This window comes from Haliotis rufescens, unplaced genomic scaffold, assembly GCF_023055435.1.
Source record: "Haliotis rufescens isolate VD_foot unplaced genomic scaffold, xgHalRufe1.0.p SCAF_9, whole genome shotgun sequence".
NCBI classification, from domain to species: Eukaryota; Metazoa; Mollusca; class Gastropoda; order Lepetellida; family Haliotidae; genus Haliotis; species Haliotis rufescens.
In genome coordinates, this window is record NW_025964383.1 from 35,161,580 (window position 1) to 35,187,800 (window position 26,221).

General features: G+C 39.7%; 1 protein-coding gene across 3 annotated transcripts in view; it reads left to right on the plus strand.

Annotated features, from left to right (window-relative positions):
* Positions 1-26,221, plus strand: part of LOC124147809 (kelch-like protein 9) — an 86,009-nt gene that overhangs the window by 37,809 nt on the left and 21,979 nt on the right. Inside the window, exon 1 of one of the 3 annotated variants that reach the window (XM_048390778.1) lies at positions 21,143-21,316. The exons of the other annotated variants lie outside the window; for them this stretch is intronic. The gene's annotated coding sequence lies outside the window, so the exon portion shown is untranslated. Of the gene's footprint in view, positions 1-21,142; positions 21,317-26,221 lie in introns of those variants that run through there. 3 annotated transcript variants of the gene reach the window in all.

Sequence of the window (26,221 nt, forward strand, 5' to 3'; positions counted from 1 at the left end):
GATGAGTTAAACGTGTGGCGAGATGGGTTAAACGTATGGCGAGGTGAGTTAAACGTATGGCGAGATGAGTTAAACGTATGGCGAGATGAGTTAAACGTGTGGCGAGGTGAGTTAAACGTATGGCGAGATGAGTTAAACGTGTGGCGAGGTGAGTTAAACGTATGGCGAGATGAGTTAAACGTATGGCGAGATGAGTTAAACGTGTGGCGAGGTGAGTTAAAAGTATGTCTAGATGAGTTGAAAGTGTGGCTAGATGAGTTAAACGTGTGGCTAGATGATCTAATTTCGTCATCACAGTGATATTACAGTAGTGACTTAACCATCACATCGTTATTACAATGGGGATTCCGTCATCACAGTGATATTTAAATAGGGACTTCACCATCACAGCAATATTACCATAGGGACTTCACCATCACAGTGATATAACAATAGTGACTTCGTCATCACAGTAATATTACAGTAGTGACTCAACCATCACAGTGATATTACAATAGTGATTTAACCATCACAGTGATATAACAAGTCACTTCTTTATCACAGTAATATTACAGTTGTGACTTAACCATCAAAGTGATATTAGGGGGCACGGCTGGCCCAGTCGTCTAATTTGATTCGCTGTGCAGAGTTGCGTCCCTTGGGCACGCCAGAAACCTATGATTGTGGGTTCGAATCCCGGTTCGCCCCGATTATGTTTCTAGGTTTGTCAGCACCTTACCCGTGCTCGTTGGTTTCACCTAAGTGGTATACGTCTTAGACCTGCATCACTTCGGGCTTTCCTCCCACATTAAGCTGACACGCCGTGATACAACTGGAATACTGTTAAAAGCGGCGTAAAACCCAACTCACTCACTCACCACAGTGATATTTCAATAGGAACTTAACCATCACAGTGATATTACAATAGGGACTTCACCATCACAGTGATATTACAATAGGGACTTCACCATTACAGTGATATTACAATAGTCACTTCGTCATAACAGTCATATTACAATAGGGATTTCGTCATCACAGTGAAATTACAATAGTGACATCGTCATCAGAGTGATATTAGAATAGCGACTTCACCATCACAGTCATATTACAATAGTGACTTAACCATCACAGTGATATTATTACAATTATGACTTACCCATCACAGTGATATTACAATAGGGACTTCGTCATCACAGTGATATGACAATAGGTACTTCGTCATCACAGGGATATAACAATAGTGACTTCACCATCACAGTGATATTACAATAGTGACTTCACCATCACAGTGATATTACAATGGGGACTTCACCATCACAGTGATATTACAATAGGGATTCCGTCATCACAGTGATATAACAATAGGGACTTAACCATCACAGTGATATTACAATAGGGACTTTACCACCACAATGATATTAAAATAGTGACTTCACCATCACAGTGATATAACAATACTGACTTCGTCATCACAATGATATTACAATAGGGACTTAACCATCACAGTGACATTCCAATAGTGACTTCACCATCACAGCAATATTACCATAGGGACTTCACCGTCACAGTGATATAACAATACTGACTTCGTCACCACAGTGATATTAAAATAGTGACTTCACCATCACAGTGATATTACAATAGTCACTTCGTCATCACAGTGATATAACAATAGTGACTTCACCATCACAGTGATATAACAATACTGACTTCGTCATCACAGTGATATTACAATAGTCACTTCGTCATCACAGTGATATTACAATAGTGACTTCACCATCACAGTGATATTACAATAGTCACTTCACCATCACAGTGATATAACAATACTGACTTCGTCATCACAGTGATATTACAATAGTCACTTCGTCATCACAGCAATATTACAATACTGACTTCACCATCACAGTGATATAACAATAGTGACTTCACCATCACAGTGATATTACAATAGTCACTTCGTCATCACAGTGATATAACAATAGTGACTTAACCATCACAGTGATATTACAATAGAGACTTCACCATCACAGTGATATAACAATAGTGACTTAACCATCACAGTGATATTACAATAGTCACTTTGTCATCACAGTGATATTACAATAGTCACTTCACCATCACAGTGATATAACAATACTGACTTCGTCATCACAGTGATATTACAATAGTCACTTCGTCATCACAGCAATATTACAATACTGACTTCACCATCACAGTGATAAAACAATAGTGACTTCACCATCACAGTGATATTACAATAGCCACTTCGTCATCACAGTGATATAACAATAGTGACTTAACCATCACAGTGATATTACAATAGGGACTTCACCATCACAGTGATATAACAATAGTGACTTAACCATCACAGTGATATTACAATAGTCACTTCGTCATCACAGTGATATAACAATAGTGACTTAACCATCACAGTGATATTACAATAGGGACTTCACCATCACAGTGATATAACAATAGGGACTTAACCATCACAGTGATATTACAATAGTCACTTCGTCATCACAGAGATATTACAATAGGGACTTCACCATCACAGTGATATTACAATAGAGACTTCACCATCACATTACAACAGTAAAACTGCCCTGGAAGATAATCAATCCCCTACTCTGACTTCGTGATTAACCGGTGGGGTGCGGGTGTCATTAAAATACGACCGGAAATCTGACCTATTTCAATAACAACATATTTAAATGGCATTGCGCTGCACGGCTACAAGTCCCTGTCTGTATCAGTATCACCTGTGCCATCAGTTTGTCCATTGCGCTGCACGGCTACAAGTTCCTGCCTTTATCAGTATCACCTGTGCCATCAGTTTGTCCATTGCGCTGCACGGCTACAAGTTCCTGTCTGTTTCAGTATCACCTGTGCCATCAGTTTGTCCATTGCGCTGCACGGCTACAAGTTCCTGCCTTTATCAGTATCACCTGTGCCATCAGTTTGTCCATTGCGCTGCACGGCTACAAGTTCCTGTCTGTTTCAGTATCACCTGTGCCATCAGTTTGTCCATTGTGCTGCAGCCTTTGTTCGCAACATTTATGCACTTCTGTGGGAGCTGATGCAATGGGAATGTCCGTTGACCAGGGTATTGATATATAGCGCATTGAATCTCTTTGTTCCGTGGAGTGTTGTGCTTTTGAAGTGGCCTTGATATACAGCGAAACCCCATTAATTCTGTGTCCAACATTGCCTCTGTGTGTGTGTGTGTGTGTGTGTGTGTGTGTGTGTGTGTGTGTGTGTGTGTGTGTGTCTGTCTGTCTCACTTTCTTCCTATCTCTCTGTCCGTATCTCCTTCATCTCTCTCTCTCTCTCTCTCTCTCTCTCTCTCTCTCTCTCTCTCTCTCTCTCTCTCTCTCTCTCTCAGTCTCATTCTCTCTCATCAAAGTGATATTAGGGGGCACGGGTGGCCCAGTCGTCTAAGGTGCCGCGATTCGCTGTGCAGAGTTGCGTCCCTTGGGCACGCCAGAACTCTATGGTTGTGGGTTCGATTCCCGGTTCGCCCTGATTATGTTTCTAGGTTTGTCGTGGGTTTCACCGAAGTGGTAAACGTCTGAGACCTGCATCACTTCGGGCTTTCCTCCCACATTAAGCTGACACGCCGTGATATAACTGGACTACTGTCAAAAGGGGCGTTAAACCCAACTCACTCACTTAATGTTACATAAAATGGGCATATAAAGGAAGTGATATTCCTCTTCAATGTCATTCAGGGTGCACAATTGACAAATGCGTTTTTCTCTTTTAATACCCATGTAACGCCCAGTTTCAATAAAAAAAGTCATGTGAAACCATGGCTGAAGAAACCAGGAATATTTTTTACATTTAAAGAAGATAAACACTGATCTGGATATAAACAATTTTTACCATTTTGTAATAAATACATTTGTTTGATTCAGATACAGACTGAGACCAATTTTGTAAATATATATCTAAGTCTTTGTGTCAGTGATCTAATGAAATAAGAATGACATTGAATATTTCGTTCACACTATACATGGCCATAACCAACGAAAAACAGCAAGTCTTTAACGTCTGTTGCCCAATTTCGTTTTCCATTTTTATCAAAGAGTACTATCATATTATAATATATCTTTCGGGAACCTATAAGATTGTATATTCAATAATCTTAAACAATATTTAATAACCATTATATATGAATATATATATAAATTGGAAACCTGTCACAATCACCACATACCACAACCATAAATATCAACCAACCTAAACACCAAGGAATTCCTCGCATGCATATGAGTGTACTTTTTCAAGCTGTGTGTGTCTGTGTGTGTGTGTGTGTGTGTGTGTGTGTGTGTGTGTGTGTGTGTGTGTGTGTGTGTGTGTGTGTGTGTGTGTGTGTGTGTGTGTGTGTGTGTGTGTGTGTGTGTGTGTGTGTGTGTGTGTGTGTGTGTGTGTGTGTGTGTGTGTGTAGTGTGTGTGTGTGTGTGTGTCACTGTTGTATACTGTGTGTGTGAGGGTTGTAAAGTGTATGTCGGAGATAAGTAGTGTGTGTGTGTCAGGGTTGTATAGTGTGTGTCAGAGTTGTGTACTGTGTGTCACTGTTGGATAGTGTGTGTGTCAGGGTTGTGTAGTGTGTGTGTCAGAGTTGTGTACTGTGTGTGTGTCAAGCTTGTAAAGTGTGTGTCAGAGTTGTGTAGTGTACGTGTCAGGGTTGTATAGTATGTGTGTCAGGGTTGCATAGTGTGTGTCAGAGTTGTGTAGAGTGTGTGTGTCAGGAATGTAAAGTGTGTGTCAGAGTTGTGTAGTGTACGTGTCAGGGTTGTATAGTATGTGTGTCAGGGTTGCATAGTGTGTGTCAGAGTTGTGTAGAGTGTGTGTGTCAGGAATGTAAAGTGTGTGTCAGAGATGTGTAGTGTGTGTGTGTCAGGGTTGTATAGTGTGTGTCAGAGTTGTATGTGTGTGTATCGGGGTTATATAGTGTGTGTCAGGGTTATATAGTGTGTGTTAGGGCTGTATGTGTGTGTATGTCAGAGTTATATAGTGTGTGTCAAAGTTATATAGTGTGTGTCAGGGCTGTATGTGCGTGTATCAGGGCTATATAGTGTGTGTCAGGGTTGTATGTGTGTGTGTCAGAGTTATATAGTGTGTGTCAGGGCTGCATATGTGTATGTCAGAGTTATATAGTGTATGTCAGAGTTATATAGTGTGTGTCAAGGCAGTATGTGTGTGTCAGAGTTATATAGTGTGTGTGTCAGGACTGTATGTGTGTATGTCAGAGTTATATAGTGTGTATCAAGGCTGTATGTATGTGTGTCAGAGTTATATAGAGTGTGGCAGGGCTGTATGTGTGTGTGTCAGAGTTATATAGTGTGTGTCAGAGTTATATAGAGTGTGGCAGGGCTGTATGTGTGTGTGTCAGAGTTATATAGTGTGTGTCAGAGTTATATAGAGTGTGGCAGGGCTGTATATGTGTATGCCAGAGTTGTATAGTGTGTATGTCAGAGTTGTGTAGTGTGTATGTCAGAGTTGTGTAGTGTGTGTGTCAGAGTTGTGTACTGTGTGTGTGTCAGAGTTGTGTAGTGTGTGTGTCAGAGTTATATAGTGTGTATCAGGGCTGTATATGTGTATGTCAGAGTTATATAGTGTGTGTGTCAGGGTTATATAGTGTGTGTCAGGGCTGTATGTGTGTATGTCAGAGTTATATAGTGTGTATCAGGGCTGTATGTGTGTATGTCAGAGTTGTATAGTGTGTGTGTCAGGGTTGTGTACTGTGTGTGTGTCAGAGTTGTGTAGTGTGTGTGTCAGGGTTGTGTAGTGTGTGTGTCAGAGTTGTGTAGTGTGTGTGTCAGAGTTGTGTAGTGTGTGTCAGAGTTGTGTAGTGTGTGTCAGGGTTGTGTACTGTGTGTGTGTCAGAGTTGTGTAGTGTGTGTGTCAGGGTTGTGTAGTGTGTGTGTCAGAGTTGTGTACTGTGTGTGTGTCAGAGTTGTGTAGTGTGTGTCAGAGTTGTGTAGTGTGTGTGTCAGAGTTGTATAGTGTGTGTGTCAGAGTTGTGTAGTGTGTGTCAGAGTTGTGTAGTGTGTGTCAGAGTTGTGTAGTGTGTGTCAGAGTTGTGTAGTGTGTGTCAGAGTTGTGTAGTGTGTGTGTGTCAGGGTTGTGTAGTGTGTGTGTCAGAGTTGTATAGTATGTGTGTCAGAGTTGTATAGTGTGTGTGTCAGGGTTGTGTAGTGTGTGTGTCAGAGTTGTGTAGTGTGTGTGTCAGAGTTGTGTAGTGTGTGTGTCAGAGTTGTATAGTGTGTGTCAGAGTTGTGTAGTGTGGGTGTCAGAGTTGTGTAGTGTGTGTGTCAGAGTTGTGTAGTGTGTGTCAGAGTTGTGTAGTGTGTGTGTCTGAGTTGTGTAGTGTGTGTGTCAGAGTTGTGTAGTGTGTGTGTCAGAGTTGTGTAGTGTGTGTCAGGGTTGTGTAGTGTGTGTGTCAGAGTTGTGTAGTGTGTGTCAGAGTTGTGTAGTGTGTGTGTCAGAGTTGTGTAGTGTGTGTCAGAGTTGTGTAGTGTGTGTGTCAGAGTTGTGTAGTGTGTGTGTCAGAGTTGTGTAGTGTGTGTGTCAGAGTTGTGTACTGTGTGTGTGTCAGAGTTATATAGTGTGTATCAGGGCTGTATATGTGTATGTCAGAGTTATATAGTGTGTGTGTCAGGGTTATATAGTGTGTGTCAGGGCTGTATGTGTGTATGTCAGAGTTATATAGTGTGTATCAGGGCTGTATGTGTGTATGTCAGAGTTATATAGTGTGTGTGTCAGGGCTGTATGTGTGTATGTCAGAGTTATATAGTGTGTGTCAGGGTTGTATGTGTGTATGTCAGAGTTATATAGTGTGTATCAGGGCTGTATGTGTGTATGTCAGAGTTATATAGTGTGTGTGTCAGGGCTGTATGTGTGTATGTCAGAGTTATATAGTGTGTGTGTCAGGGCTGTATGTGTGTATGTCAGAGTTATATAGTGTGTGTGTCAGGGCTGTATGTGTGTATGTCAGAGTTATATAGTGTGTGTCAGGGTTGTATGTGTGTATGTCAGAGTTATATAGTGTGTGTGTCAGGGCTGTATGTGTGTATGTCAGAGTTATATAGTGTGTGTCAAGGCTGTATGTGTGTGTGTCAGAGTTATATAGTGTGTGTGTCAGGGCTGTATGTGTGTATGTCAGAGTTATATAGTGTGTGTCAGGGCTGTATGTGTGTGTGTCAGAGTTATATAGTGTGTGTCAGGGCTGTATGTGTGTATGTCAGAGTTATATAGTGTGTGTGTCAGGGCTGTATGTGTGTATGTCAGAGTTATATAGTGTGTGTCAGGGTTGTATGTGTGTGTGTGTCAGAGTTGTGTAGTGTGTGATAGAGTTGTCTACTGTGTGTGTGTCAGGGTTGTAAAGTGTGTGTCAGAGTTGTGTAGTGTGCGTGTCAGAGTTGTATAGTGTGTGTCAGGGCTGTATGTGTGTATGTCAGAGTTATATAGTGTGTGTCAGGGCTGTATATGTGTGTGTCAGAGTTATATAGTGTGTGTCAGGGCTGTATGTGTGTATGTCAGAGTTATATAGAGTGTGTCAGGCCTGTATATGTGTGTGTCAGAGTTATATAGTGTGTGTCAGGGCTGTATGTGTGTATGTCAGAGTTATATAGTGTGTGTCAGGGCTGTATGTATGTCAGAGTTATATAGTGTGTGTCAGGGCTGTATGTATGTCAGAGTTATATAGTGTGTGTCAGGGCTGTATGTATGTATGTCAGAGTTATATAGAGTGTGTCAGGGCTGTATATGTGTATGTCAGAGTTATATAGTGTGTGTCAGGGATGTATGTGTGTATGTCAGAGTTATATAGTGTGTGTCAGGGTTATATAGTGTGTGTCAGGGCTGTATGTGTGTATGTCAGAGTTATATAGTGTGTGTCAGGGATGTATGTGTGTATGTCAGAGTTATATAGTGTGTGTCAGGGATGTATGTGTGTATGTCAGAGTTATATAGTGTGTGTCAGGGATGTATGTGTGTATGTCAGAGTTATATAGTGTGTGTCAGGGCTCTATGTGTGTATGTCAGAGTTATATAGTGTGTGTCAGGGATGTATGTGTGTATGTCAGAGTTATATAGTGTGTGTCAGGGATGTATGTGTGTATGTCAGAGTTATATAGTGTGTGTCAGGGCTGTATGTGTGTGTGTGAGAGTTATATAGTGTTTATCAGGGCTGTATGTGTGTGTGAGGGTTATATAGTGTGTATCAGGGCTGTATGTGTGTATGTCAGAGTTATATAGTGTGTGTCAGAGTTATATAGTGTGTGTCAAGGCAGTATGTGTGTGTGTCAGAGTTATATAGTGTGTGTCAGGGCTGTATGTGTGTATGTCAGAGTTATATAGTGTGTGTCAAGGCTGTATGTATGTGTGTCAGAGTTATATAGAGTGTGGCAGGGCTGTATATGTGTATGTCAGAGTTATATAGTGTGTGTCAAGGCTGTATGTATGTGTGTCAGAGTTATATAGAGTGTGGCAGGGCTGTATGTGTGTATGTCAGAGTTATATAGTGTGTGTCAAGGCTGTATGTATGTGTGTCAGAGTTATATAGAGTGTGGCAGGGCTGTATGTGTGTATGTCAGAGTTATATAGTGTGTGTCAAGGCTGTATGTATGTGTGTCAGAGTTATATAGAGTGTGGCAGGGCTGTATATGTGTATGTCAGAGTTATATAGTGTGTGTCAAGGCTGTATGTGTGTGTGTATGTCAGAGTTATATAGTGTGTGTCAGGGCTGTATGTGGGTGTGTCAGAGTTATATAGAGTGTGGCAGGGCTGTATGTGTGTGTGTCAGAGTTATATAGTGTGTGTCAAGGCTGTATATGTGTATGTCAGAGTTATATAGTGTGTGTCAAGGCTGTATGTGTGTGTGTCAGAGTTATATAGAGTGTGTCAAGGCTGTATGTGTGTATGTCAGAGTTATATAGTGTGTGTCAAGGCTGTATGTATGTGTGTCAGAGTTATATAGAGTGTGTCAGGGCTGTATGTGTGTGTGTCAGAGTTATATAGTGTGTGTCAGGGCTGTAAATGTGTATGTCAGAGTTATATAGTGTATGTCAGAGTTATATAGTGTGTGTCAAGGCAGTATGTGTGTGTGTCAGAGTTATAAAGTGTGTGTCAGGGCTGTATGTGTGTATGTCAGAGTTATATAGTGTATGTTAGAGTTATACAGTGTATGTTAGAGTTATATAGTGTATGTTAGAGTTATATAGTGTGTGTCAGGGCTGTATGGGTGTATGTCAGAGTTATATAGTGTATGTCAAGGCTGTATGTATGTGTTTCAGAGTCATATAGAGTGTGGCAGGGCTGTATATGTGTATGTCAGAGTTATATAGTGTGTGTCAAGGCTGTATGTATGTGTGTCAGAGTTATATAGAGTGTGTCAGGGCTGTATATGTGTATGTCAGAGTTATATAGTGTATGTCAGAGTTATATAGTGTGTGTCAAGGCTGTATGTATGTGTGTCAGAGTTATATAGAGTGTGTCAGGGCTGTATATGTGTATGTCAGAGTTATATAGTGTATGTCAGAGTTATATAGTGTGTGTCAAGGCAGTATGTGTGTGTGTCAGAGTTATATAGTGTGTGGCAGGGATGTATGTGTGTCAGAGTTATATAGTGTGTGTCAGGGCTGTATGTGTGTATGTCAGAGTTATATAGTGTGTGTCAGGGTTGTATGTGTGTATGTCAGAGTTATATAGTGTGTGGCAGGGCTGTATGTGTGTATGTCAGAGTTATATAGTGTGTGTCAGGGCTGTATATGTGTGTGTCAGAGTTATATAGTGTGTGTCAGGGCTGTAAATGTGTATGTCAGAGTTATATAGTGTATGTCAGAGTTATATAGTGTGTGTCAAGGCAGTATGTGTGTGTGTCAGAGTTATAAAGTGTGTGTCAGGGCTGTATGTGTGTATGTCAGAGTTATATAGTGTATGTTAGAGTTATATAGTGTGTGTCAGGGCTGTATGGGTGTATGTCAGAGTTATATAGTGTATGTCAAGGCTGTATGTATGTGTTTCAGAGTCATATAGAGTGTGGCAGGGCTGTATATGTGTATGTCAGAGTTATATAGTGTGTGTCAAGGCTGTATGTATGTGTGTCAGAGTTATATAGAGTGTGTCAGGGCTGTATATGTGTATGTCAGAGTTATATAGTGTATGTCAGAGTTATATAGTGTGTGTCAAGGCAGTATGTGTGTGTGTCAGAGTTATATAGTGTGTGGCAGGGATGTATGTGTGTCAGAGTTATATAGTGTGTGTCAGGGCTGTATGTGTGTATGTCAGAGTTATATAGTGTGTGTCAGGGTTGTATGTGTGTGTGTCAGAGTTATATAGTGTGTGGCAGGGCTGTATGTGTGTATGTCAGAGTTATATAGTGTGTGTCAGGGCTGTATATGTGTGTGTCAGAGTTATATAGTGTGTGTCAGGGCTGTAAATGTGTATGTCAGAGTTATATAGTGTATGTCAGAGTTATATAGTGTGTGTCAAGGCAGTATGTGTGTGTGTCAGAGTTATAAAGTGTGTGTCAGGGCTGTATGTGTGTATGTCAGAGTTATATAGTGTATGTCAGAGTTATATAGTGTATGTCAGAGTTATATAGTGTATGTCAGAGTTATATAGTATGTGTCAGGGCTGTATGTGTGTGTGTGTCAGAGTTATATAGTGTGTGTCAGGGCTGTATGTGTGTGTGTCAGAGTTATATAGTGTGTGGCAGGGCTGTATGTATGTATGTCAGAGTTATATAGTGTGTGTCAGGGTTGTATGTGTGTGTGTCAGAGTTATATAGTGTGTGTCAGGGTTGTATGTGTGTGTGTCAGAGTTATATAGTGTGTGTCAGGGCTGTATGTGTGTGTGTCAGAGTTATATAGTGTGTGTCAAGGCTGTATGTGTGTATGTCAGAGTTATATAGTGTGTGGCAGGGCTGTATGTGTGTATGTCAGAGTTATATAGTGTGTGTCAGGGTTGTATGTGTGTGTGTCAGAGTTATATAGTGTGTGTGTCAGGGCTGTATGTGTGTATGTCAGAGTTATATAGTGTATGTCAGAGTTATATAGTGTGTGTCAAGGCAGTATGTGTGTGTGTCAGAGTTATAAAGTGTGTGTCAGGGCTGTATATGTGTATGTCAGAGTTATATAGTGTGTGTCAGGGATGTATGTGTGTATGTCAGAGTTATATAGTGTGTGTCAGGGTTATATAGTGTGTGTCAGGGCTGTATGTGTGTATGTCAGAGTTATATAGTGTGTGTCAGGGATGTATGTGTGTATGTCAGAGTTATATAGTGTGTGTCAGGGATGTATGTGTGTATGTCAGAGTTATATAGTGTGTGTCAGGGATGTATGTGTGTATGTCAGAGTTATATAGTGTGTGTCAGGGCTCTATGTGTGTATGTCAGAGTTATATAGTGTGTGTCAGGGATGTATGTGTGTATGTCAGAGTTATATAGTGTGTGTCAGGGATGTATGTGTGTATGTCAGAGTTATATAGTGTGTGTCAGGGCTGTATGTGTGTGTGTGAGAGTTATATAGTGTTTATCAGGGCTGTATGTGTGTGTGAGGGTTATATAGTGTGTATCAGGGCTGTATGTGTGTATGTCAGAGTTATATAGTGTGTGTCAGAGTTATATAGTGTGTGTCAAGGCAGTATGTGTGTGTGTCAGAGTTATATAGTGTGTGTCAGGGCTGTATGTGTGTATGTCAGAGTTATATAGTGTGTGTCAAGGCTGTATGTATGTGTGTCAGAGTTATATAGAGTGTGGCAGGGCTGTATATGTGTATGTCAGAGTTATATAGTGTGTGTCAAGGCTGTATGTATGTGTGTCAGAGTTATATAGAGTGTGGCAGGGCTGTATGTGTGTATGTCAGAGTTATATAGTGTGTGTCAAGGCTGTATGTATGTGTGTCAGAGTTATATAGAGTGTGGCAGGGCTGTATGTGTGTATGTCAGAGTTATATAGTGTGTGTCAAGGCTGTATGTATGTGTGTCAGAGTTATATAGAGTGTGGCAGGGCTGTATATGTGTATGTCAGAGTTATATAGTGTGTGTCAAGGCTGTATGTGTGTGTGTATGTCAGAGTTATATAGTGTGTGTCAGGGCTGTATGTGGGTGTGTCAGAGTTATATAGAGTGTGGCAGGGCTGTATGTGTGTGTGTCAGAGTTATATAGTGTGTGTCAAGGCTGTATATGTGTATGTCAGAGTTATATAGTGTGTGTCAAGGCTGTATGTGTGTGTGTCAGAGTTATATAGAGTGTGTCAAGGCTGTATGTGTGTATGTCAGAGTTATATAGTGTGTGTCAAGGCTGTATGTATGTGTGTCAGAGTTATATAGAGTGTGTCAGGGCTGTATGTGTGTGTGTCAGAGTTATATAGTGTGTGTCAGGGCTGTAAATGTGTATGTCAGAGTTATATAGTGTATGTCAGAGTTATATAGTGTGTGTCAAGGCAGTATGTGTGTGTGTCAGAGTTATAAAGTGTGTGTCAGGGCTGTATGTGTGTATGTCAGAGTTATATAGTGTATGTTAGAGTTATACAGTGTATGTTAGAGTTATATAGTGTATGTTAGAGTTATATAGTGTGTGTCAGGGCTGTATGGGTGTATGTCAGAGTTATATAGTGTATGTCAAGGCTGTATGTATGTGTTTCAGAGTCATATAGAGTGTGGCAGGGCTGTATATGTGTATGTCAGAGTTATATAGTGTGTGTCAAGGCTGTATGTATGTGTGTCAGAGTTATATAGAGTGTGTCAGGGCTGTATATGTGTATGTCAGAGTTATATAGTGTATGTCAGAGTTATATAGTGTGTGTCAAGGCTGTATGTATGTGTGTCAGAGTTATATAGAGTGTGTCAGGGCTGTATATGTGTATGTCAGAGTTATATAGTGTATGTCAGAGTTATATAGTGTGTGTCAAGGCAGTATGTGTGTGTGTCAGAGTTATATAGTGTGTGGCAGGGATGTATGTGTGTCAGAGTTATATAGTGTGTGTCAGGGCTGTATGTGTGTATGTCAGAGTTATATAGTGTGTGTCAGGGTTGTATGTGTGTATGTCAGAGTTATATAGTGTGTGGCAGGGCTGTATGTGTGTATGTCAGAGTTATATAGTGTGTGTCAGGGCTGTATATGTGTGTGTCAGAGTTATATAGTGTGTGTCAGGGCTGTAAATGTGTATGTCAGAGTTATATAGTGTATGTCAGAGTTATATAGTGTGTGTCAAGGCAGTATGTGTGTGTGTCAGAGTTATAAAGTGTGTGTCAGGGCTGTATGTGTGTATGTCAGAGTTATATAGTGTATGTTAGAGTTATATAGTGTGTGTCAGGGCTGTATGGGTGTATGTCAGAGTTATATAGTGTATGTCAAGGCTGTATGTATGTGTTTCAGAGTCATATAGAGTGTGGCAGGGCTGTATATGTGTATGTCAGAGTTATATAGTGTGTGTCAAGGCTGTATGTATGTGTGTCAGAGTTATATAGAGTGTGTCAGGGCTGTATATGTGTATGTCAGAGTTATATAGTGTATGTCAGAGTTATATAGTGTGTGTCAAGGCAGTATGTGTGTGTGTCAGAGTTATATAGTGTGTGGCAGGGATGTATGTGTGTCAGAGTTATATAGTGTGTGTCAGGGCTGTATGTGTGTATGTCAGAGTTATATAGTGTGTGTCAGGGTTGTATGTGTGTGTGTCAGAGTTATATAGTGTGTGGCAGGGCTGTATGTGTGTATGTCAGAGTTATATAGTGTGTGTCAGGGCTGTATATGTGTGTGTCAGAGTTATATAGTGTGTGTCAGGGCTGTAAATGTGTATGTCAGAGTTATATAGTGTATGTCAGAGTTATATAGTGTGTGTCAAGGCAGTATGTGTGTGTGTCAGAGTTATAAAGTGTGTGTCAGGGCTGTATGTGTGTATGTCAGAGTTATATAGTGTATGTCAGAGTTATATAGTGTATGTCAGAGTTATATAGTGTATGTCAGAGTTATATAGTATGTGTCAGGGCTGTATGTGTGTGTGTGTCAGAGTTATATAGTGTGTGTCAGGGCTGTATGTGTGTGTGTCAGAGTTATATAGTGTGTGGCAGGGCTGTATGTATGTATGTCAGAGTTATATAGTGTGTGTCAGGGTTGTATGTGTGTGTGTCAGAGTTATATAGTGTGTGTCAGGGTTGTATGTGTGTGTGTCAGAGTTATATAGTGTGTGTCAGGGCTGTATGTGTGTGTGTCAGAGTTATATAGTGTGTGTCAAGGCTGTATGTGTGTATGTCAGAGTTATATAGTGTGTGGCAGGGCTGTATGTGTGTATGTCAGAGTTATATAGTGTGTGTCAGGGTTGTATGTGTGTGTGTCAGAGTTATATAGTGTGTGTGTCAGGGCTGTATGTGTGTATGTCAGAGTTATATAGTGTATGTCAGAGTTATATAGTGTGTGTCAAGGCAGTATGTGTGTGTGTCAGAGTTATAAAGTGTGTGTCAGGGCTGTATGTGTGTATGTCAGAGTTATATAGTGTATGTCAGAGTTATATAGTGTGTGTCAAGCCAGTATGTGTGTGTGTCAGAGTTATATAGTGGGTGTCAGGGCTGTATGTGTGTATGTCAGAGTTATATAGTGTGTGTCAAGGCTGTATGTATGTGTGTGAGAGTTACATAGAGTGTGGCAGGGCTGTATATGTGTATGCCAGAGTTATATAGTGTGTGTCAGAGTTATATAGTGTGTGTCAAGGTTGTATGTGTGTGTGTCAGAGTTATATAGAGTGTGGCAGGGCTGTATGTGTGTATGTCAGAGTTATATAGTGTGTGTCAGAGTTATATAGTGTATGTCAGAGTTATATAGTGTGTGTCAAGGCAGTATGTGTGTGTGTCAGAGTTATATAGTGTGTGGCAGGGATGTATGTGTGTCAGAGTTATATAGTGTGTGTCAGGGCTGTATGTGTGTATGTCAGAGTTATATAGTGTGTGTCAGGGTTGTATGTGTGTGTGTCAGAGTTATATAGTGTGTGGCAGGGCTGTATGTGTGTATGTCAGAGTTATATAGTGTGTGTCAGGGCTGTATATGTGTGTGTCAGAGTTATATAGTGTGTGTCAGGGCTGTAAATGTGTATGTCAGAGTTATATAGTGTATGTCAGAGTTATATAGTGTGTGTCAAGGCAGTATGTGTGTGTGTCAGAGTTATAAAGTGTGTGTCAGGGCTGTATGTGTGTATGTCAGAGTTATATAGTGTATGTCAGAGTTATATAGTGTATGTCAGAGTTATATAGTGTATGTCAGAGTTATATAGTATGTGTCAGGGCTGTATGTGTGTGTGTGTCAGAGTTATATAGTGTGTGTCAGGGCTGTATGTGTGTGTGTCAGAGTTATATAGTGTGTGGCAGGGCTGTATGTATGTATGTCAGAGTTATATAGTGTGTGTCAGGGTTGTATGTGTGTGTGTCAGAGTTATATAGTGTGTGTCAGGGTTGTATGTGTGTGTGTCAGAGTTATATAGTGTGTGTCAGGGCTGTATGTGTGTGTGTCAGAGTTATATAGTGTGTGTCAAGGCTGTATGTGTGTATGTCAGAGTTATATAGTGTGTGGCAGGGCTGTATGTGTGTATGTCAGAGTTATATAGTGTGTGTCAGGGTTGTATGTGTGTGTGTCAGAGTTATATAGTGTGTGTGTCAGGGCTGTATGTGTGTATGTCAGAGTTATATAGTGTATGTCAGAGTTATATAGTGTGTGTCAAGGCAGTATGTGTGTGTCAGAGTTATAAAGTGTGTGTCAGGGCTGTATGTGTGTATGTCAGAGTTATATAGTGTATATCAGAGTTATATAGTGTGTGTCAAGCCAGTATGTGTGTGTGTCAGAGTTATATAGTGGGTGTCAGGGCTGTATGTGTGTATGTCAGAGTTATATAGTGTGTGTCAAGGCTGTATGTATGTGTGTGAGAGTTACATAGAGTGTGGCAGGGCTGTATATGTGTATGCCAGAGTTATATAGTGTGTGTCAGAGTTATATAGTGTGTGTCAAGGTTGTATGTGTGTGTGTCAGAGTTATATAGAGTGTGGCAGGGCTGTATGTGTGTATGTCAGAGTTATATAGTGTGTGTCAGAGTTATATAGTGTGTGTCAGAGTTATATAGTGTGTGTCAAGGTTGTATTTGTGTGTGTGAGGGTTATATAGTGTGTGTCAGAGTTATATAGTGTGTGTCAGGGCTGTATGTGTGTGTGTGTGTGTGTCAGAGTTATATAGTGTGTGTCAGGGCTGTATGTGTGTGTGTCAGAGTTATATAGTGTGTGTCAGGGCTGTATATGTGTATGTCAGAGTTATATAGTGTGTGTCAAGGCTGTATGTATGTGTGTGAGAGTTATATAGAGTGTGGCAGGGCTGTATATGTGTATGTCAGAGTTATATAGTGTGTGTCAGAGTTATATAGTGTGTGTCAGAGTTATATAGTGTGTGTCAAGGTTGTATTTGTGTGTGTGAGGGTTATATAGTGTGTGTCAGAGTTATATAGTGTGTGTCAGGGCTGTATGTGTGTGTGTGTGTGTGTCAGAGTTATATAGTGTGTGTCAGGGCTGTATGTGTAATAACCAAGATCAGTTTCAAGTTGCTTTCAGTGTGTTTGTCATCACTGAACGTGGGCGGCTGTTGATGATGTTGCTAAAATATTTCGATATACATCTCTGGAACTGCCGTGCCATGTTGGATGATGATTTACATAGTTGTTTGCTACCATAGCAACGAGTGTAAAGAATACAACATTGATGCAAAAAATGACATCTCAAATACTGCATACCATACAACCAGCTATTAGGAACACTAAACCTCCTGTGACAGATATTAATCTTGCTTGGTGAATATTTCACTTCACATTAACTTTCAGTTCATTATACCAGGTAAGCAAGCGTGCCATTTTACCTCCTCAGATATCAGTCTTCTTGTCTATGTGTTGTCTGAGTTGAGACGAGAGTTAGCTTTATATCTGTGATACTGTTTCGTCCGAAAACGGTCTCGCCTCTAATTCGCGTGCCACTGCAAACATCGTATGTTGCCACGTACGTGATTCCCCGGGTAGAATTGGACGTGCAAATCGCTTACGAAATAGTAAATTAGTCTAGCGATTTGGTTGTCATCTAAAGAGATTTTGATTTAAATGATTTAAACAACACAAAATACGGATGAACATACTTCCAATTGTGTGTCATATAGCTCACTTGACGTAGAGCTTGAACATAACAGTTTAGAAGCAGGTTTGTTTCTGTTTTCAAAAAGGCATTCCCAAATATTATATTCTGAAGATGCGTGTCAAACAGAGCAAAATACGCATGCGTGCATTTCTAAGCATTGAAATTCGATTACATCATCTCATCGGCGAACGCTTTGTAAACACGCGCGCTGCTGTTCTATTTATAGAACGGGGAATTCCCACTTGTTCAAACCGCCATCTGTTGAATGCTAATTAAAGCCTGGTGATAGGGTCCCACATCTATGCATTTCGTGCAATCAGACTGTCTGCTTGACAGACAGCTCAATTAAGACCAGACATGTCGTAAATCCGTAATATTATTACCCTTGTAATTAGAAAACAATGAAACATTGCTCCCACGCTCAATTATGGTGTAGCTGGTGATGATTTTATTGCTCCTTAAAAGCCTCACGGTTGAGGACAAGGCTAGAGTTTTTTAAATTAATATGAACGTATCATGTTGGTCACGTGGTGTGGAATTCATCACACCAACAGTTAAACAATAGACCAGTTCCAATGACTCTGTGCGGACATCACATGTTCGCTATGTATACACTCGGGTATTTCTGCCGTTGAGGTAAGATTTCTAGATACGATATACAGTTTACCTTCAACGTATGCGTGTGTCTTGTTTGTTATGAGGAACTGACTGTGGAAACCCCTTTAGTTTCATGTATCAAACAGTTATATGCAGCAACTTGTATTGCCATTATGTTTACCATGTTATCCATGGTGTACCATACGCAGCATCGATTTTATTAAATCGTACCTAAAACACGATAATGTTGCTTAGGATATTGCAAAAATCTTTTTTGTCGGTAATGGATGAATCGGTATGACGTTGGGAATTTTATTTGGAATTTGTACATTGTATTTTATTATTGATCGGGGAAAGTTACAAAGAGGTCGAAATAATGACTTAATTAAATCCTGTCTTTCACTGTTACGATGTGTTCGCCATTCTCGCTGGCTGTAGTTGTTTATATAGTGTTGGACCGGCCATTTGATATTCTGGGTTGGCGGGGCTAGTCCTTTTTGTTGAAAATAAAATTTCTTCCAGAAAGTATTCTGAAAGTACTTTTCGGTATTAATTCTATGCTTTATGGCAATTCCAAACTGCAAATGTTAACCAAACAATTTGGGAATCTTCCGAGACAAACAGATATAAACTTGATCATTAAACAGTTTATACAGTTTATTACTCGGAGCCGTCACACCTCCATCATATCCACGTGTATTGAAGTTGTTGCTACTTTGACTGTATTTTCACTTTTGATTGTACATTAAACTACGTTTATAACGAACACGCTTATAACGAACTGACGGATGTACCGAACTTTTTGCTGTTGTCCAGACCATTTGCTGTAAATATGCTGTATATGCTTATAACGAACTACGGTTATAACGAACTAAAATCAGTGGCCCCTTTGAGTTCGTAATAACCGTAGTTTACTGTGTGTATTACGGAAATAAATATGTTTAAACAAAAAAAGAGCTGACTGTAACAAATCTCCCATTGGTTTAAAACATTACAGTTAATTTGAAATAGGTTATATGTGTGGTAATCTACGTAGAGGATGCATCTAGGATTCCAAACGAAGTACTCTTGGCAGGCAATTGGATTTCAAGATATTTTGTTCAAAATTTAGTTTTCATATTTCGTAATTTCAGAGGTAGTTGTAACATTGTAACATTGCATTCACTGCTATAAGAGGAAACTAGGCATTAAATGTACCCCGGGCCACCATCTCGTTTTGTCCGAGACTCGTCGTCATATAGCTGGAAAATGGGTGAATGCGGCATAAAACAACGAACCTAGTAAAGCCGCCCGGTCTAACAAGTTTAGGATTAACGTAGTCATATCACTGTAATCATATAGATAATCCAAACATTAATCCATTGGTTTCCTGCAGATATGGTCTCACGGTATGAAAAAGTTTTTTCCAGCAAGCTACAAGATGTCCTTATGGTAAAAATATCTATTAACTGGCAGGAACTTTTATGGGAAAATAATGTTCATACTTGTACAAGCAAACTCCGTATGTATAGGACTTTTAAAGATTGTTTTTGCTGTGAAAACTTTGTCAAGACCTATACGCCCCTGAGTTACAGTTCTGCTTTTACAAAGTTTAGATGTGGTATTGCACCTTTAAGAATCGAAGCAGGCAGATATATCAATTCAAAGGTTGAAGACAGAGTGTGCTTTAACTGTAATGATCAGCCTGAAGATAAGAAACATGTTTTTTTCCAATGTCCATTATACGATGATCTAAGATCTACATTATTTACGAGTATAACGGCCGAATTGCCCAACTTTTTATACCTGCCAAACAATGAGAAATTGTGTGTCCTTTTTAAACATGAGGTATATGTCACTGCCTAAACCTGCTTCTTAATATTACAACGCAGAAAGCTATTGTTATATGCATGGGAAAACATTTTTATATGTTCATATCAACTTGTTTTTTTTATCGTCTCTAATAACTTTATATGAGTGGCTCCGTATTATTATTTTTCGTATAAACTCTTTGATGCATGTATTTTTATTATCCCTCCTCGGTAAGACGAAAATATAATATATGTCTGTCTGTCTGTCTGTCTGTCTGTCTGTCCGTACTAAACGAGCTCCTCACAGCTTCGGCTACAGAGTTCAACACTCAAGAAATAAAACTATTTAGTAGATATTGTGTTTTAATAAGATAAGAGTACCAATTTTTCGAATGAATGACAGTCAGATTAACTAACTTAACTAGATGAACTGCTCAACCCTGCGTCGGCGTGAGGGGCGGTCGGGTAGCCTAGTAGTTAAAGCGTTTGCCCGTCACACCGAAGACCCGGGTTCGATTCCCGACATGGGTACAATGTGTGAAGCCCATTTCTGGTGTCCCCCGCCGTGATATTGCTGGAATATTGCTAAAAGCGGCGTAAAACCATACTCAGTCAGTCAGTCAACACTCAATTATTCAAATAATGTATTGAGGAGCGGGCAGTGCATACATTACTTGAAATTATTTAGGAAGGACAGTGTTCAGTACAATTTGCAGATGTATTGAAATTGAGTAATAAACAGGAACAGAAGAGTTAACTTCTTCGAGCAATGTGAGCATAACGAGTTATGATAATACTTATAAAAACGCCATTAGATCACAGATGGATACGCCATTAGATCACAGATGGATATGCGGGATAATGTATAATGTATCGAGAAATGTTTGAAATTCACAATGCCAGAGCATGTCTCCCGTGTCATATCTATATTAGGCGCTTACTTAGATCACGGAAGTACACAATAGACCTGTATTTTGTTGATCTGTCGCTTATTTAACAGTTTTAATTAACAGGGAAAATTATCACTGACCTAATTTTGATATGTGTTTGTGTGTTAGTTACTGGCGTAAGAGCGAGAATCACGTGCATAGCGTAAACAATGACACCGCGCATGCACACACTGTATCTATGTCAAAAGTAACATGTGTTTACATGTTACTATTTACAACTATTCGGTCACGTCTTTTTATCGTTTATCTCTACGCTTCTTAATAAAGTACAGCCCCGATCGAGGACATTTTGACCGACTTTTACACACGGGCATTACAAATCCACATGAATGTTCGTTAACGCCCCAAGTGTGTTTACACATTCAACCTAGCATGAACTGAAAACAGGATTTTCTCGCATCGTGAAATGGCCGTGAGCTAAATATCAACATGCTGGCAACATAATGGAAGGCACCTGTTCAAAACGCGTGTGCCACTTCCTACGCCCCGCCCCTTGTGGCAAGACCTTTACGCTCTCTTGTTGCGGGAGGTAAATTTGTACTGCTGTATGGGTAGAGTGCATTTCGCGACGAAACAAATAACTGGACTGCGTGAACGTTCAAGTTTAGAATTCCATAACATTAATGGAACTGCATGAAACATTCCAAAACAAACGTAGAATAACTGAAGACAGTACGGTTTGTAATTTATGAATGACTGCCGCCCCTTTTGCGTGATAGGAATGTTTAATTGCATTCCGATTATCCCTCTCCATTCACAAATTTCGACATACCCAAGTAATCTATTTTAAACATGGCGGACATTCACTCGCCTGCTCTATTTTTTCAAGACCAACCAGGTAGGCTAACTTTAAGTTGCGCCGTCAAAATACAATGATATTCGCTGTACGGTACTTTGAGCTGACCAAATGTCTCTACATTATTGTGTATATCGTCGTCAGTAATTAGATCATGTTGCAAAAGTTGCGAAACAGCTCATCCGACAGCGTGACCTACTTTCAGATTGCACTGGCCGAGTTCTCATTTAGGCTGTCTTGTCGGCGCACGTTCCTCACCGTTACTACCATGACTACTGACAGGTCATAATTTAATGAAAACTGGATACTGTTGACTGACCAGGTCACTTGCGATTGCTACGTCAAATGTATTCTGCTTGAAAACCGTCCGTCTGCCCATTTCGTCGCTGGCCAACAGCTGAGTGAGATGACCTATTTTTCAACCGGTGTCAATGACCTCCTATGCTGAAATGAGCACGCAATTCCAGTGTTTGTCTCGATGTACTAATTCTCAACAAGGACCATTTGACGTCTTGTTTTCATAGTTCGATATTGTCTTTATTTGGGAAGACATACATTTGTGACTTGCGTTCATGGAAATTAAATTGTGTGTCTGCCTGATTGAACCCGGTGCCAGACAGCACCCAGACACTGAGACGAAGAATCATAAAATATGTCTGTCTTTGTACAGTGTTGAATTGTAACAGTCTATTGTGTGATCTGTTTCCCTGGCATCAACATGCATCTCCTCGATGTTGCAAGAGACATCATACATGGTAATTTTCAGTACTAGCCTACCTAAATGTTTGACAAATAACCAGTTTATCGTCAAGCCAGCAGCAGTAATGTAAACACCCAGACATAGTGATTATTGGATGACTGTTTTAATGAATTTCATGGTTTCCATGTCTGTCATTCAAACAGATTATTGATTGTAACATTTTAATGCAATCTGCCACCACTTTGAATATATTTAAGCACTTATCTTTACAATATGCAAATTTCAACATGTTCAATGATTGTTTTTATTTGTATATGCGTCTGTGTACAGTTGCTGTTAATGCGTAGCGCTTTGTCTGAAATGATTGCGGAAATAATAAGGATCAATATGTGTTAATTTACATGATTATAAGGATATGTTTGCATATGATGATAAAATAACCTGTTGCCAATTATTGATTAGACACAGAGCTGTTACTATTCCTTCCGTTGGTAATTCTGATAACGTTATGGTTATCTGGGTTTTCTTCTAATGTATTTTTGTAAAATCCTGTGTACAATTCAAATTATTCTTCAAAATTTGAACGCAACATAAACAGAAAATAATGGGTAAAATGTTACCATGGTTACAGGTGTGATGATTTACTAATTAACATGTTCAATGAAATGACACCAGCACTTTTTCGAGAGTGAAGACATGAAGAATTCACATGTATTTAACCTTCTTTATTCTTTCAATGCAACATTTTGGTACAGATGCCAATACGTTCATCAAGCAAGCATTGTCTTCATCAATACTACGGCTTCTATAATGCCAGTTAAAGATACTGTAATGAGTGGTTCCATCTCTATTCGCCAACAGTGCCGATTGCCTACAGTAAAGCTGTTTTTAGTGCACTTTGCCTACGCTATGAAAAATGCACCCCGTAGTTAATTATGGACTAGTCCAAAGTGTTTTGTATGTTATTATTACTTTACCCTCTGTTGACAAACCTGTGAATTGCTTTGAAACATGTTGTTGTTTATAAATTTCCTCTTGACACCCAGTTGATGAAAGGTGAACTGGATGCATTTCATGAGTTGTTGATCCATTGTAGAATGAGGTTGTGTTCATGATCCAGTTATTGTTACCTAAGTCCCATGAGCAGCCAGTGAGCAAGCCAGTTATGGCAAACATTGAACAAAAATATTATTAGTTAGTAAGTTGGTAAGAAATAAAACTATTTAGTAGATATTGTGTTTTAATAAGATAAGAGTACCAATTTTTCGAATGAATGACAGTCAGATTAACTAACTTAACTAGATGAACTGCTCAACCCTGCGTCGGCGTGAGGGGCGGTCGGGTAGCCTAGTAGTTAAAGCGTTTGCCCGTCACACCGAAGACCCGGGTTCGATTCCCGACATGGGTACAATGTGTGAAGCCCATTTCTGGTGTCCCCTGCCGTGATATTGCTGGAATATTGCTAAAAGCGGCGTAAAACCACACTCTCTCACTCACTCACTCTCACAATTTGTAGGGGCGGTTGGGTAGCCTAGTAGTTAAAGCGTTTGCTCGTCACACCGAAGACCCGGGTTCGATTCCCGACATGGGTACAATGTGTGAAGCCCATTTCTGGTGTCCCCTGCCGTGATATTGCTGGAATATTGCTAAAAGCGGCGTAAAACCACACTCTCTCACTCACTCACTCTCACAATTTGTAGGGGCGGTCGGGTAGCCTAGTGGTTAAAGCGTTAGCTCGTCACGCCGAAGACCCGGGTTCGATTCCCGACATGGGTACAATGTGTGAAGCCCATTTCTGGTGTCCCCCGCCGTGATATTGCTGGAATATTGCTAAAAGCGGCGTAAAACCATACTCACTCACTCACTCACTCACAATTTGTAAGTAGAAATGATGTAAAGGAGACATGTTCAGGGTTTTACCTTGACTTACACAAGTGAGGGCCCAGGGGACCGCAATGATTAATTTTAAGGGCCCTTGTAGGCAATATGAGGGTGCTGTGAAGTAATGAAATGCTGTAGTGCTCTGTACGTGTTGATAATTGCTTGAAAGCCTGGACTGAATCGGAGATCATTACCAGTGTCAGAAACTCAGTAAACTGAGAGCTTTAAGGGCCAGTGGTAAAACTGTAGGCCCAGTGGTAAAACTGTTGTCCCAGTGGTAAAACTGTAGTCCCAGTGGTAAAACTGTTGTCCCAGTGGTAAAACTGTAGTCAAACCAAGTTCCCAGAGACTCTGTGGTCATAGATAAAGGCTGCATTTATTAGAAAATTATCAGCTTGTAAAACATCTTTGCTATTACATGCCATACACCATTTGATAGGTCTGACCCTACTGTTTATAAATTTGAAAGTTATTTTTGTCACATTATTTAAATGATACATTTATAACTTAATTAAGTTTGTTTTTAATGAATAATCTAAGCAAACACATTCATTACGCCCAGATTAGGCATCAAGGAAGCGTAAATTATGGCGATTTTCGGCAGTTTTGAGATTTCATATTAGAGATGTCCACTCACTTAGTTCTTATTTATTTTCATTGTTAAAGTATTCGGAAAATGATGATAAAAAGAATGTAAAGTATGATTTATCATGACATATTTCCAGATAATCGTGGCTTTCTGCTTAGTGATATGAGAAAATACTGAGAAATACTTCCGTTTTTGTGGATTTGTATAAATAACACATAGGAAGATTCGTTGAATGTTTGGTACCGTTAGAAAGCTCTTAACATCAATAATATTTCAGTAACCTCACCAGGAGTATTTTCAAAGTTATAACATGCAATTCTATTGAATAGAAATTGGTTCCTAATGACTCTTTTACTGTAATCTAACATTAGGATAGTGATTGGTCAAAATCAAGCGTGTGACCTAACACAGCCAATCAATTGCACCAATGGTTACCATCCTCATCAATGATATATCTCAGATTTTGGTTAAATCTTGTTATTTTGAACGTTTTAAGCTGGAAATCGCTACCTTTGTTTAAAATATAGAACTTCGTGCACATATTGTGCTACCCGTGTCCCTGTGACACAGTTATCTAATGCATATAAATCGAGGCCACAATTGCTGAGATGTCTTTTGACTTACATTTTATGATCACGTGAAAATATGGCAATGGTAACTTAGATGTAAGTTTGACAATTTTTAGAAATATGTTGAGTTTATATCTTACTTTCAGGGTTCCAGATAAGCTTTTGGTGTTGTGGGTATTTTACCCATGCATTTTAAAACCATTGGGTATCAGTAATTCTATCTGTGTATTCAAATTTCTGCTACCCACTAGTTTTTACATATGTGGGTATTTAAGTTAAATATTTAAAAACACTATTCATCTAGTCCCTTCAAACTGGTGTCATGTGGGTTCGAGAGCTTCATAGGACTCAAAAATACCACGATACTTCCACAAGAAAGTGTGATGGCAAATGATCATGATGTAACTGTCATTGTGGAGTTTGGCAAGGTTGATGGAATGCCCGTTTATAATTTCAAAATAAGTTGCTGATTTGCTAATCGAATACGCAGGGTAACTTCACAATATTTTGATGATACGCACAAGTTTTATATTTGTAGTGTATCTGTAATGTTCGTTGCGTATTTGATACAATTGGATTTTATTTTACTGCATATTTCTGCATTTCTGATGCGTATTTTACGCAGATACACAGCTTATCTGGAGCTCTGTACTTTAGTTAAAATTTTTATGATTTGCCTGAAACATCTTTATATTGCTCTTTGACATGATCATGTTTGCTATGGGCCCGTTGTCGACACATGTGTCCCAGATTATGTTTTTTCTATAACATTGCGCGAAACAGTAAGTTTTAAGTGTATTGATAAAATATGATAAACTGAAATGAAATACATATTTTCAGACTGTGAAAAGTGCTAGATTTAATAAATCAATGATATGACAGGTAGGTTCATGAAAGCATGTATTATTTTGATGTGGCGAGTTGTAGCTGAGGGGCGGTCGGGTAGCCTAGTGGTTAAAGCGTTTGTTCGTCACGCCGAAGACCCGGGTTTCGATTCCCGACATGGGTACAATGTGTGAAGCCCATTTCTGGTGTCCCACACCGTGATATTGCTGGAATATTGCTAAAAGCGGCGTAAAACCATATTCACTCACTCACTCACTCACTAGTTGTAGCTGGTACAGCGGCCTGCATCGTTAAAAGAGTTAACGAGTGGAGAACTGTGAAGCTGGACCCTGTTTCAACAAGCAGTCTGAGTGTTGTGATTC